At 44.2% G+C, this 15,126-nt stretch overlaps 1 protein-coding gene across 1 annotated transcript in view; it reads left to right on the forward strand.

The window, feature by feature from the left end:
* The first annotated feature begins 529 nt into the window (after positions 1-529).
* mgat5 (alpha-1,6-mannosylglycoprotein 6-beta-N-acetylglucosaminyltransferase) overlaps positions 530-15,126 on the forward strand; it is a 77,815-nt gene continuing 63,218 nt past the window's right edge. Inside the window, exon 1 of the mRNA XM_083684904.1 lies at positions 530-644. The gene's annotated coding sequence lies outside the window, so the exon portion shown is untranslated. The remainder of the gene's footprint in view (positions 645-15,126) is intronic.

The raw sequence follows: 15,126 nt of genomic DNA on the forward strand, positions 1-15,126 counted from the left end.
AAAACGAATATCCAATATAAAACTTTACCGAGGTCTGTCTCTGCAAAAAACATATGAAGTCGACTACCGGCCAGCAGATGGCATCCAAAACTAAGCTTTTATTTTTGTTTGCGAGGGAGAATCTTGTTAGGGTGAATCGTGGTTATTGTTAACATGGGGCTATGCTGATTACTAAACTGTTGATCGTTTCAGTTATCGTCATTAATCACCTAATGTATTAGATTTGCTCATACCTTTCTCGTCTGTAATATTTGTGGACGACTTTGGCTGGAATAGCTGCAGTGGCATTTTGAGTTTGCACACTCGTTTTTTTTTTTTTTTTTTATTATTATATGCCAAGTAGGTTAAAAATATGAGTTAAGAAATACAGCTGAATGTATGATAGTCATTTATCATTCAGATATATCCAGAAATTACAACACATATATTTCATTTTTCGTTTTCAGCAGGAATATGCAGGTAGAGACAGTCCCTGAATAGCCTATGCGCTACGATAGGTCATCTCTGGAAAAGTGGCAGAGCGAAAGAAAGGAAACCTCACAGTTGTCATTCAACGCGGTCCCGTCTAGGTGTTGTTTTTTTTCCTCCGTTACCTAAACAACAAGAGCCACTACGTAAATTGGGAATAAGCTACTAACCAACAGGTAAGATATAATACTTATGATTACATATAGCTAACTGCACCTTTTCCAAACATCGCTTATAATGCTAAGATGAGACGCAGCGTTTCCCCCTCTTCGCCCACCCGCACCTACTAGCGACTTGTCACTGCGTGTGTATGAAGTGTGTGTGAAACGCTTTGACGGAGGGCAAGAACAATAGCCAGACTATAGTACAGTTATTAGGACTTTGGTCACATTTTGTGTCAGTCATCCCTCGGCTAGCTAACGTTAGTCATTGATTGCGTTATTGCTGGCTGGCCGGGGATCGGAGAACAGTGTCGGCTGTGTGTGTTGAACAGGGTATATCATCATCACCACCGCCAGGCAGCATCACGCCACAGACAGTCATCACATCGATGAAGCTAGCTCGCTACCTGAATCTCCCCGATTTATGATAACTTTTAGATCGCCAGTAATGTAGCTAGCTAACTAGGCAGGCACGTAAGGCGGGACGGCGAGGTAGTATAATCAATCTGGCATGGCCACAACGGCACCTTCATTGGTGGCTAGTTAGCTTGCTAGCAAGTTGCCCGCTACGCCCTGCCCAGACCCAGTCAGTGTGTGGAATATCTGAAGCCAGCCAGCCAACTCGCTGTCGGGTCAGTCAGTCACTGTCAAGTGCGAAACTACACCACACCAGCTCGGCCAGCCCAGTTTATACAGATACGCTATTAACTAATACATCTATTAACTAATACATCTATTAACTCATAAATATGCTGTTTTGTTGACTGAAATCAGAGCGGATGCTCTCTGTGTGGAACCTAAGTCCATGGCTCCGACCAGCCAGAAAGTAGCTTTTCATTCCGTTTGAGTGAGTGAGTTGCTATGCACAAGTGAAGTTGCCTGGACGTTTCATTATTAGTACGCAACCTTAGTTATAACCTGAACATCAAGATAAGAGGTAGACACATTGATATAATGGCCGTGTAATAAAAGGACCCAGCAGGTTGACGTTGTTAACCTCCGTTTTCGTTATCGTAATGTTATCTGTTAAGGCCAACATAAGACATGCAGACTACTACAGTGCCTTCGAAAGTATTCAGACCCCGTCACTTTTTCCACATTTTGTTGTGTTATAGACTCAATTTAAAATGGATTAAATTAAAATAATTTGCCATCAATCCACACACAACACCCTAGAATGACGAAGCGAAAACAGTTTAAATTTCAGTAAATTTTTTAAAATTGAAATACAGAAATACATCATGTACATAAGTAGTCAGACCCTTTGCTATGACACTCTTAAAATTAGCTAAAATGCAAAAATGTCATCAACAAATCACTCAAGTAAGTTGAAGAGTCCATCTTAATGCAAGGATAAAATGTAATTTTGGAATTAATATCTTTGTTTTTATAGGGTCTCTGATTTGCATAGGAATCAATTACACACTGTGTAGATTAGGATGTCACTACCAACTCAGCAAATTTCATAATTTTCTCTTGGTCCTGACAAACTCCCCAGTCCCTGCTGGTGACAAACATACCCATAACTTGATGCAGCTACCACTATTCTTCACACGAGAGATGGTGCAGAAACTTAATTGCATGTGCTGGATTTGCACCAAACTTAATGCTTTGTAGTAAAACCAAATAAACACATTTCCTGTCACTTTCTTTTCTGTATCACTTGAATTCATTGTTGCAAACACAATTATGGATATGGGAGAGATTATTTTCCATTAAGGGATTATTTTTGGCCACTTGGTTATAGACCAATTTTGTAGAGTGACTCAGATGATGTTGTCCCATCGACTGTGCTTTTTCCTGTCCACCATTCAACTTTGTAGATTTTTGTAAGTCTCCCCAGGCCTCAGGGTCGCATTCCTGAGCAGTTTTGTTGCTCTCCATTTGCTCAGTTTGTAATGACAACCTGATCCACACAGTGTGTAATTGATTCCAATGCAAGTCAGAGACCCTATAAAAACAAAGATATTAATTCCAAAATGACATGAACCATTATCCTTGCATTAAGATGGACTCAATTCAACTCATTGAGTGATTTGTTGATTACATTTTTGCATTTTAGCTCATTTTAAGAGTGTCATAGCAAAGGGTCCGAATACTGATGTACACGAGGTATTTCTAAATTTCAATTTTAATAAATTTACAGAAATTTCTAAACTGTTTTTGCTTTGTCATTCTGGGATATTGTGTGTGGATTGATGGCAAATTCTTTTAATTTAATACATTTTAAATTGAGTCTATAACACAACAAAATGTGGACCCCGAAGGGGTCTGAATACTTTCCGAAGGTACTGTATATGAAAACATCTAGGCCCTATACTTTCCATGGTCGAGAGCTTATTAATGTGTGCATTAAGCTTGGTTTTGCAATCTGATATCTCGGCTGCCTTTGCAGCTATCGTCAAAGTGGATCTCTTACAGTTTACAGGTTTATTCCCACACACAGAAATCCCACTGGAAACAGTCCAGGTCTTTAAGAGGGGAGCACTGAAATGGCAACCTTAGTCCACACATTAGAAGATTTTATTAATCACCATCACTCACTAGTGAAACATAGCTTTGGCTGGGCTACTTCATGGGAGGGTGGGGGTTTCTTCCCCCGTTGTCATCAGTAGTGCTACTTACTGTTATTAAGGGAGATGTGTCTGAATACTACTGTGGCTAGCAAAGACTGGCAATTTTCCTGGAATTGTGATATTGATTTCAGCAGTGCTTTTGTCATTGAAGCCCCTTTCAGCATCACAAAGGCCTACTGTAACACATGATAATGTCATATTCTCTGCGTGGGTATTGTATTGAGCAGCTTATATCAGGTTCGTGATTCCTTTGCTTGTGATTCATGCCAGGGCCATATTGTAGATTTACTGTCTCAACTAAGCCTTAATCTCGCTGCGTATTATCCTGACTATACAATGACCGTGGGTGCTGCAGGCCAGAGGTGATGTGCTAGTTCTCTTTATAAAGAGCTCTTTCAAGTGCCTTTTGCCGTGCGGCTCTTGGGGATTATAAATCTGTTGGAAAAGAGCTTTGCTCCAGTGGCATGCACTCCTGGCAAGAAATCATTGGGGCCGCGTCATTGGGCAGGGCTCGGGGTGATGGAGTGATGGAGGTGGGCTTTGTGACGGATGTCGGCCGAGCTGCGGAACACTAACTCTCTCTCTCATTAAAGGGGTCCTATTGCTCACGGCCAGAACACACCGATGTAGTGTTTTACAGGTACTTCGATAGTACTTACAAAAAAAAAAAAAAAAAAAAAAATCAACAACTAAAGCATGACTAATCTGTTTGATTGATTTAATTTGTACAGCCCTAGTCTAATTAAAACAAAAAATATATCAATCACGGATGCCTAGTGAGTTCTGTGTCAACGTGTAGGCTATTGTTCGTTTTTGCGGTGACGGTTAGTGCCTCACCCTGACACCGCTAGTGTGTACAGGTCAGTGTTTACGTAACGTACCCCAGTCAGTTGGTTCATGTCATCGCATACATAGTGAGATCCAATGACATCAAGGACTAAAGTGCTCCGCAGTTTCTGACCTAGTGGATTTGGAACACGCGCTGAATACTCAGCATATCTGCTGAACTTTAACCACTGGGGTGGATGATTTGATTGCTGGAATTAGTTCGACCTTCAATAATCAAACAATCCTGTGATCTTTATCAGTACTGTAAAATGGAGCTTCTCTCTCTCTCTTTCTCTCTCTCTCCCCCCCCCTCTCTCTCTCTCTCTCCCTCTCTCTCTCTCTCTCCCTCTCTTCCCCCCCCCCTCCCTCTCCCCCCCCCCCCCTCCCTCCCTCCCTGCTCTTTCTCAACGCCTGGTTTATAACAGAGCTGAATGTACTCTACTAAGGAAATAAATCAATCAAAACCAGGTACATTTTTGTTAGATGTGGTCATTTATAATCGTTCCCATAGAACGTTGCCGCCTGTTAGACAGTACCAGTAATACCAGTAATGTCGTAACAGTCACTCAGATCCAAATACTTAACTTCAATAATCTGGTAATGTCAACAGAGAGTACGCATACCGATAAACTATGCCTTTTGACCCGGTGTTTAATAGGGACCGGTGCTTATTTGCTTTGATGTCATTAGTGGCCTGGCTGTTTGAGGAGACTATATTTTAGTATTTTAGCTTCACGGTATTTTAGCTTAGTGTCATCATTGCTCTGTTGGAGCTTTTCTATTTTAACACAAATTGTAATAAAATAATATATAAAATAATTCTTATTATCTTTTTTTTTTTTCTTTCTTAGTTTTTAGATGACAGTTGACTGTGAAAATGAAAGATTTCGCAAGCCTCGTGGTCCTTGATAGTTATACAGTACCACTGCTTGACCTGACTGTGTACTTGTGGGTTTGGGGTTAATAGGATCACTACTATCTTTTAATCAGTTTAACCGCGTCTCTCCACAGGCTTAGCTCCAGCCCATATAAGTGAGTGGGGTTGGTCATGAAACCTGAGCTCAATGGGGCATCTAAAATGGGCTTCCCCCGGAGACCAGCAGAGAGGGAGCGATGTTTGATTTACAGTGATTTAGGGCCGGGCCAGGCTGCAGTGTTGTGCAGGGAGACCTCCGCTCTCTCTGAGGAGTGAACAGAAACAGGAACAGAAATACGTTTAGGTCGGCCTAGCGGTAAAACGACCCTGCCTCACTGCGCGGCTCGGCTCTGAGCGTTGGGCGTAGTAGTCGCTTGTGTAGTACTGTATGAATGTGTGCATGCTTGTCAGGGCGTATGTGTGCTCCCCGGGCCCCTGGTGCTGTGCTGAGCCAGGCCTGGGCAAGAAGCCCACTTTTGCCCCAGTTGGCTGCCCGGTGGCCGGATGGTGGTGCCTACCCTGTTGGCAGGCTGAGCCAGCGGGCCTGTCTGGCTGGCAGGGTGACCTTCATGGGGTGATCACGGTGCAGCGCCCCGGTCACATGGGTGTGTGTAGTCGCAAGTGTCAGAGAACAAGGCTGCTGGGGAGGATGGCCGGCCGGGCGGGGTGTGGGTGGGGGGAGGGGGGCGGGGGGGGTCAGTCTGACTCGTCTGTCTGGTCTGGCTGAGGTACTAGCCATCTCTAAGCACCTCTGCTTGTCATGTTAAGCCCAGACTGGATGTTGTGAACTGAGTGTTTTGATCGTCTCACTCATGCTCGGTATCAGGTTACCCTTTCTGTTAACACGGTGTATCGCTGTCCTATGGAGGGCTGTCCTACGGAGGGCTGTCCTACGGAGCGCTGTCCTACGGAGCGCTGTCCTACGGAGTGCTGTTTTGTTAGCAAAGCACACAAGGCGGCCGAACAAATTGATTAAAAAAAAAAAAAAAAAGAATAAAAAAAAAGAAAGAAAAGGGAGCATATCGGCTTTGTGAGGCCACCCTGTCATTGTTTTTCTGTGGTGTCTGGGAGGGTCATGTGTGTTCTTGTTGAAATAAATAAATAAATAAATGCTGAGCCAATTCCTGTGCAAGGACAGCAAAATTCATCTTCACTTTGGTGAAAAGATAACAGGTTTCAGGACAACCGCTTCTTGTGAGGTCATGAGGACAGTAACAATGGAGAGGTTGTTATTCTCAGCAGTCATCAGACGATGTGAAGATTCCTGTCTTTGTGTGGGAGCATGTTTTATTACCTTCTTCAAAGATAATTGTTGAAGTAATATTGCGCGCGTGTGTGTGTGAGTCTGTGTGTGTGTGTGAGTCTGTCTGTCTGTCTGTGTGTGTGTGTGTGTGTGTGTGTGTGTGTGCGTGCATGTGAAACGGAAGTAATATTCTGTGTGCACCCTTCGCGATCTTCCTCATTTTTTTCCTGACGACTTCCAGTATTCACAGAGTTTACAGTAAGAACTCCTATTCAACATCTCTTCCTTGTTTGATCACAATCACATGGACTTGGTTGGCTCCTAAGCCTCCTATACCTGTGCATGTTGTAACTCTGCAATTCTATAATCACATGGTATTAGCATGCTGTCCCACACACACATAGTATAATAGTACCAGCAACGTGTGTCAGGCGGGGTGACATGCATTCTGTTGTGTTCACACCAGTGAGCTACGGTCGTTTGTCTGGAGCGGGGGATGAATAATTGAAACGAGTGACGAGTGTGAAGGAGCCCATTAAGATGCAGAGTCACGCTGGTCTCCATGACACCGTGGCTATCATCAGTATGACCATCTCCATTACAGCAGACTGCTGCCTGGACGCTTTGAGGTGGAGTGGAAAGGAATTGAAGGAGTTTGTTTTGTAGCACACTTGCTTTGCTGGTTTATTAATAACTGCCGTCTGCAGCCCTTTGGCCTGCGCTGTCATGTGATACCGGGTCGGATGTGATGTCATTTGAAAGTTATGAGCTGTGGGATAGTTGGATATAGTCACTCCTTGAACAGCACACGAGGATTCATGTCAACTCACAGGTAGTCCTATTTTGTTAACTCATTATAATGACGTTTATTTCTGATTTGTCTGCCGATATTAAAGTTGCTACTTGACCAACCCTGTGCTCCTCTGTGGCTCAGTTGGTAGAGCGCGGCGCTAACAACGCTTAGGTTGTGGGTTTGATTCCCGCTGGGACCATATATACTGAAATGTGTGCACTCACTGCAGTGTAAGTCGCTTTGGATAAAAGCATCAGCTAAATGGCATATATGACCCTAATCTCATTCACCATACACTTCCGCCCTATGCCTGGAAGGTTTGGTGGACCAAAGTATCAGACTTGGCCTTTATTACCCAATAAAAAGATTGTGAAACGCTCCCAACGCGTAGCCATTGGCTAAAAGGACTTAATCTACCAGAGGACAGATTTGGAGGGTGTGTCATGCTTTCTCCTCGGTGAAACCATCAGCTAACTGGCTATGATACCGTTTGTCTTCACCCCCTTTGTTCCCAGGGGGCGTGTTTTTGCCAGCGCACCACAAGGTCCCGCCTCCGTTCGGAACCACATCCTCGCAGTCCTGTGATTCGCTAAGATGAAATGATGACAAATACTTTACTCAGTTACTTTACTCAGGAAAGTCACTCCCACTAAGGCCCACCCTGACGTTGTCGAATCACACGCTTTATTGCCTTCTTGCAGGCAACGCCTTCATCAGATGCCAGTGATGCAGAATAGGGCATCTCTCTAGTCACCTGGCAGTGACTATTCTTATATAGGTGATTTTTTTTTTTTTTTTTCTCAAAACCTGATTCATAATTCATAAATCCACATATCCCGCCGCCTTCTCTGCGGTTATGCAACATGTGAGGGAAGAGGCTCTTAGTGAACGCACCATTTCAGTCCAGTAGGACGTAGTCTCTTTCAGACTCAGGGTAATGCAGTGGAATTAATCTAGAGATCCGCGCCCTGGTTCCCCTATGGAATATTCTCCCTCCACTTCGGTGTGGGCTATTTTGAGCTCCAATCCCAAATCCCAAAGGAGATGGACAAAGCCTGTTCGGCCATCTGGTTCAGTCTTCAGGACGCAGGGCGGAAGAGGACTAGGGTTAGTGAGGCTATTGCACAGATATGCTTGAGATTATGACACTGAGATTATGTTTTTATGTTGTTTGTGCTTACTGTATGTTTGTCCTGTGGCTAAACGTGTTAACCTAACTCTCATCTGATTAATTTATGACGATGGCGATTACACAAAGTTTACAGCAGAGATGCGAAACACTTAAAATAGCTTTCATGATTTCTTCGTGAATGAAAATTATTTCATGAATCTGTAAAGGTAATTTTGTAAGGAAAATCTGTGAGGATTTTGTTTTTCTAGAGAAAAGTGTGTGGGTTCCAGTAATCCGAAAAACCTATTGAGTAAATTGTTATGGTGTCCAACTCAAACAGGGTAGTATCGTATATTCTGTAAGCTAAGTTGGCTGTCATCACACAGAGTTTCATAGTGGGTGTTGAGCCAAGAGGCACTCAGCCAGACAAATGCAAGTCCTGAATTAGAAACAAGGGGAATCAGTTTGGAACTGAGACACAGCCTAATCTCATGTTATTCACCGGTTTTCTAAAGAATACAGAGAGCCGTTGTTGGAGAAAGAAAAAAAAAAGAAAGAAAAAAAGCGTTTGTATCTGAGCCCTGTGTTGCAACATGGCACAGGTAGGCTATGCAATTGTTTGAGCAAGTAGCCAAGCCCTCACGCTGATAAAAACCCCCGAACCTCCTCTTTCACTTCTTATCAGTGGAGAATGGCAGCTCCTAACTACGCTCTCCCACAGAATCCAGAGCAGCAAGAGACAGTTGATGTTATCAACGCTGCAGATTGGAAAGTGCCTTGGGGTGTTGTGAGTTTTAAGCGCAGTGCAGAGATTCTTTTTCCTATAGTAGGCCTCGAGGCATCGTCTGTATACCATCAGTGGAGGAGATTGACTCACAAGTCGGAATTGAGTAATTCTACTCCTTTTTATTCCTCATCCTATCCTGTGTTGCTTTGAGTTTTATAGTCTCGCTACTGGTTTACTGTCAGACCACTATGAGGTGAGCTAGGCCTTAATACCCAAGGGGCACTGGTAGAGCGTTGAGATTTAGTACGAGCCGTAGTGCTCCGCTGGAAGGAAGACGTCTCTCCTATAGCCGAGCTCTGACCCACTTACGAGGCTGACAGAACTATGGCGAAAAGAGTCTTTTATGGTCCTCCTGCCTTTTGTGTCGCACGCAAAGGGACCACAACCCCATCCTCTCTTTGCCGTTAAGTGTCGTCTAAGCATTATTGATCTACACGGGCTGTCAATATATTAACCAGGTGATTCCGTTTCTGGCGGAGGGCGGCGGCGGCGCAGCCTGAGGAACTGATGCCTTTATTTCGGAGTGGCATTGTAGCGTTTGTCTACGGACTGTGTAGATCCTGCCTGATCTTTAATTGTTATTTTCCTCCCTGTTCTGTAATTCATAATTCTTAATTGCAGCCTAGTTGTTCGTGCTTGTGTACGTACGTACGTGTGTGTGTGTGTGGGAGGATTTTTTCACACTCATACATTTTGTTCAGTCCAAGGCCACTTAGCAGGGCTTTGAAAATGCATGGGAAAGACGCATTTCAAAGGCAGTGCGAGAGAAATCCCCTCCCCGCAATTAGGCTAGACTGCTGCAGTTGAGATGGAAATGCAGCTTATGGACATTTTGATTTTCTTATATAGCTAGAGACATTCATGCATCCTCTATAGCGATACCCAGATAAATGCCTTTGGGTGTCTGAAAAGGATTTAGGCTATTTAACTTCTCTCTGAAATATCTCACATTTCATCCTCCTCAGACGCGAGGCATAGGCTAATGCAGTCCTATTGACGGAGCCCCTTGCTTTGTGACAGCCGACCTTGAGTAGGCCTAAGGCCAGTCATGTTTCCCTAGTTAGAATATTATCAAGCCAATTGGGGTTTTAAGCTTTTAACGGACTGTTGCAAGCCTTTCCTCTCATTATGAATGGAATCTCATCAAGTGCCTCTCTCTCCTCGCTCAGGGTCCGACATTCACTTTTTTTCTCACAGGCCCGCCTGGCCAGTAACCCTGAAATCTACTGGCCAGAACTGCCAGTAACCCTGAAATCTCCTTGCCAGAACTGCCAGTAACCCTGAAATCTCCTGGCCAGAACTGAATTTCAACTGACCCTGACTTGGTTTATGTTAAGTGCCTCGGGGAATTACAAGTCGTCAAATGTGACACACACACATTGTAGAACGCACTTCTGCTTCTATTAGCTACAACTCTTTTTTTCTTCTATCTCCTTCCTTTTTTTCAATCGCCACATTTCTATATTTACATCCCTTAAAAGTTAATTTCCCCTTTTACTGTGCTGCTCAGCGTGGTTATCTCTCAGGCGGGGGGCACTATTAGGGAACACTTAGTATGGTGTATAGTATAAGATAATGTGGTGTCTCTGTGTCTCTGTGTCTCTGTGGCTTTGTGTAGCTGTGCAGTATCTCTGTCCCTACTTCAGTATCTCTGTCCCTACTTCAGTATCTCTGTCCCTACTTCAGTATCTCTGTCCCTACTGCAGTATCTCTGTCCCTACTTCAGTATCTCTGTCCCTACTTCAGTATCTCTGTCCCTACTTCAGTATCTCTGTCCCTACTGCAGTATCTCTGTCCCTACTTCCTCTCTGCATCTCTTCAGCCTCTCTGTGGCCACAGGTCTGCTCTGTCATTCTGAGCAGCATCAAGCAGCCCCGTCCTGCCCCGCCCCGCCTGCTTCTGCCGCCCCCTAGCCTTGGGTCGGCCTGTCTGATTGGGTTAGCGATCAGATAAAAGGAGACAGGAAGGAAACGCGGTGTCTCAGATGAATAATTCTCTTTGATTTCAGCGGCTGGCCTTTCAACAATCCAGAGGCACAAGGCCTCGTAGCTGACAGCCTAGGAGCTGCGATGTGGCTGTCTACTGGCCTCCGTCAACTGGCTTTGGAGTAAATAGCCACGGTGGCTAGACTCTGAATTGCTGAAGGTGTTGCACATTGAATTGCTTTGAGTGTTGCGCATTTATTTTTAAGAGGCGTCTCTCGCGTTATCATAGAAGCATGTTGTGTTTTTTTTAGAGGGCCGTGTTTGTTTGTTGTTGTTTCACATGCCTTTGTAAATATAACGTGACGTATGTAAAAGCACTACGTGGCCAAAACCAGACTAGCCTACAAGTAGGCCTGCTGTATGTCTGATCACACACAGGTTGTTCCCAGGGATTTCTAGTCATTCGCAAAAGCATTGATTTGGAAGGCCTTTTAGCAGTGAGGTTATTTAGTTTTATTTATATATATATATATGTATATATGTATATACAGTGCCTATAGAAAGTCATCATACCCTGTGAAATCTTTACCTTTTGTCACATTACACCCTGGAAATTAAAATAAATCAAATCTAACTTTTTTGAGCTGTATGTACACATTATAACCCTCATCATCAAAGTGAAAACAGAGTCCTTATGTTGCGTGTTGCACTTACGTTTTCCCCAGGAATTTCTAGTCATTCGCAAAAGCATTGATTTGGAAGGCCTTTTAGCAGTGAGGTTATTTAGTTATTATGCATGCAGCACTGCCTTTGTGCTACACAGACAGACAGACAGACACAGCTATGAGTCGTGTGTATGTGGTCGATCCACCTCAGTGGTGCTTCTTGTCAGACGGATGACAGATTCAAAGAAGGGACTTACTGACATCCTGTGTGGTGTGTGTGTGCGTGCATGCATGCATGCGTCCAAGCGTGCAGGCGTCCATGCATCCAGGCGTGCAGGCGTCAGTCCCTGCATGCGAGCGTGCCACGACCTATTTTGGGCTAAACATTATTCTTCCCTCTGTATTTTTTATAGTGGTAAAATAGTTTATTTTTCTATTGTAGTCGATGTGCGTGCTTTTCTCTGTGAGACAATAGAGGGAAGTGCTTGTGGAAAGCGGAACAAGAAAACAATTGAGTTTAGCCTAAAAAGTGTGTGAAAGATGGCGGTGCAAGGTCAGAGACTTGGTCTTAACTCAGCTGGATAAGAAAATAAACCTTGCTGCTGTACAACGTGTGTACATTTGCCTGCGTTTTGAGAGCTGAATGTCCCCTGACTTTGGAGAGGTACTGGGTGGATGCTCAGGTCATTATAGAGCAGAGCTCATATCACCACCTGTGAACTGACTCTCTGACTGAGAGAAGTGACGCTCAACTCAACTGAATGAGAAGTATACAGTATAGTGTACTATAATAATATATATATAGACTCCCAGTAGTGTCTTGCACTATGTTTTAATGTTGCAACATTGTTGAACGAATGAATTGGCTACCAAAGAATCTTGCCTCTTACTGAATACCTTCGCCTGAGCCTGATTCCTGAGCCACAGTACTCACAGTCATCATCGAGCTTCACTTGACGGAAAAAAACAAAACCACAAGACGACCTTGAGAGGGTTCAGAAGTGAAACGCAGTGTGGTGTCTACTCTTTCAGGGCCCGCTCTGAGGCTTCTACAGTGAAACGCAGTGTGGTGCCTGCTCTTTCAGGGCCCGCTCTGAGGCTTCTACAGTGAAACGCAGTGTGGTGTCTACTCTTTCAGGGCCCGCTCTGAGGCTTCTACAGTGAAACGCAGTGTGGTGTCTACTCTTTCAGGGCCCGCTCTGAGGCTTCTACAGTGAAATGCAGTGTGGTGTCTACTCTTTCAGGGCCCGCTCTGAGGCTTCTACAGTGAAACGCAGTGTGGTGCCTACTCTTTCAGGGCCCGCTCTGAGGCTTCTACAGCACTCAGCCCACCAGAGTCCCTCGGTATGTCTACTGCTGCGGTACTCTGTAGTAGAAATGCGACGCTTCGGTGCTGTTTGTCACAGCGTGGTGTGTGTCTGAAACCCAATCCCCGAGCCCGGGCCGGAGGACTCCGCCCCCGCGGTGTGGAGAGGGGACAGGCTTGTTTGTCCCTGTCCTCTCTCCTGTCACTGCTGTGCCGTGCAGGCAGCAGGACCTGTCCCGGCAACAAAAGTACTCCTCCCCTGCCTTGTAAACAAGATGGTGGTTGAATGCTCCACGACAGGAGACCAGTAGCTATTTATAGCTTGATGGGTCCTACGGATGAATAGAAGACTGATAAAGAAATGCATTAGCCTACAGGTCCATGGCTGGATGATGTTTGCAGAATGGTTGTGACACTCAAGCACGCACACACACAATGCTCAGAGGACAGCCTAGTGACGGTTTTGTGTACAGTCAGTCTAATTGTCAAGTCCTGTATCAGTCAGCGTTCTTAAAGACACTCTTAATTCGTAGTCTTGATTTTGTGTGTTTCCTCACTAAGGCAGTGTGGTGACGGAATGATTCATTTAGATTTGTGTTATTGTTGAGAACTACCTCAGTGCATTTTGTTCTTACCCACCACAGGCCTTGTAAGTACTTTCAATAGAAAGTAAGTAAGAGCTTCTATTTTATTCATCAGTTTTTCCTCCCTGCTCACACACAAAAGCCTCTCATCGGAGCTGCCAGTCGTTCCCCCAAGGCAAGTTCTCCATTGTAATACAGTGTCATGTTAGCTCTCCATCTACGCCCCAAATGGCCAGCATGTGTGATGTTGAGGCTTTTTACTTTCCTTTTCTTTCTCCTAAATGTATAAGGATTAGTTGGTGCATCTGTGTCTGTATTTGACCTTGTTGTACATCCAGCTACTAGCAACTACGGTCCAAATCGATTTTAAAAAGGTAATCGTTAATCCGGTGACTGGGAAGGCCGCTGAAGAACATTGAACTCATTGTCATGTTCGTGAAACCAGTTTGAGACGACTTTTGCTTTGTGACATGGTGCATTATCATGCTGGAAGTAGCCATTAGAAGATGGGTAGATTGTGGCCATAAGGGATGCACATGGTCAGCAACAACACTCAAATAGGCTGTGGCATTCAAGCGATGATTGATTTGTATTAATGGGCCCAAAGTGTGCCAAGAAAACATTCCCCACACCATTACACCTTACATCTCCACCATGAGAAGGTATACAGGTGTTCCTAGAAGGTATACAGGTGTTCCAATTAGCCTATCAGAAGCTTCTAAAGCCATGACATCGTTTTATTCAAGCTGTTTAAAGGCACAATCAACTTAGTGTATGTAAACTTCTGACCAACTGGAATTGTGATATAGTGAATTATAAGTGAAATAATCTGTCTGTAAACAATTGTTGGAAAAATTACTTGTCATGCACAAAGATGTCCGAACCGACTTGCCAAAACTATAGTTTGTTAACATGAAATCTGTGGAGTGGTTAAAAAATGAGTTTTAATGACTTCAAGTGTATGTAAACTGCCGGCTTCAACTCTAAATACACGCCCAAGAGGCATTGCCAATATGGCGGCTCTGTGGTCGCGGCTTCCTTTGAAAGAGGCTTTGACGTAGTGTAGTCTGTCCCCTAGGATAGAGGTCAGCAGCCGGAGGAAACCGACTGAACACAGGAATGGAACATCCTTCTCTGTTGGCCTCGGGGAGGAGAGCGGGACACTCAGGCTGTGTTCCAATCCACGGGGATACTCCTGATTCCCTCCACACCCACAGGGTCAATCTACCCAGTGAACTATAAAGTGCAAAAATGTCATTTTTCGGAATCCCCTGCAGCATCAGCAAGCTGTGTAACATGTATTTCCCATGTCACACCCAGACGTAAACAAAAGGTTTTCGCCAGACAATTATGCTAAGTAACTACAGTCTGTATTTTTTTTTGTCTAGTACTTTAGCTGCCACATACATTTTACCTAATATCAGAACATTAGTAGCAAAAAATTCTATGGGTAGGACTTTTTAAATAAGTTGTAAATAAATAAGTTTTATTATTTTTTTTGCAAAATATGACAACTTATTTATTTTTCTCACTTTCCTGCAATCATCACTCAGCTCCACCAATGACTGTTGAGAAGAATTGCTCCATTTCCTGTATAGTGTCTACCTGTTCCCTACGGTTACGGCCAGGTTGCAGGTCACTTCCAACTGAACGTTTTCATTCCCTACGGATTGGAATCTCCTTTTTAAAGTGGCTGAATACCCTGCGCAGTGCCCAATGCCCCCTGCAGTGCCCTGCAGAGGGAATAACTGCGTCGATTAGAA

Source organism: Argentina silus, assembly GCF_951799395.1.
Source record: "Argentina silus genome assembly, chromosome: 14".
NCBI classification, from domain to species: domain Eukaryota; kingdom Metazoa; phylum Chordata; class Actinopteri; order Argentiniformes; family Argentinidae; genus Argentina; species Argentina silus.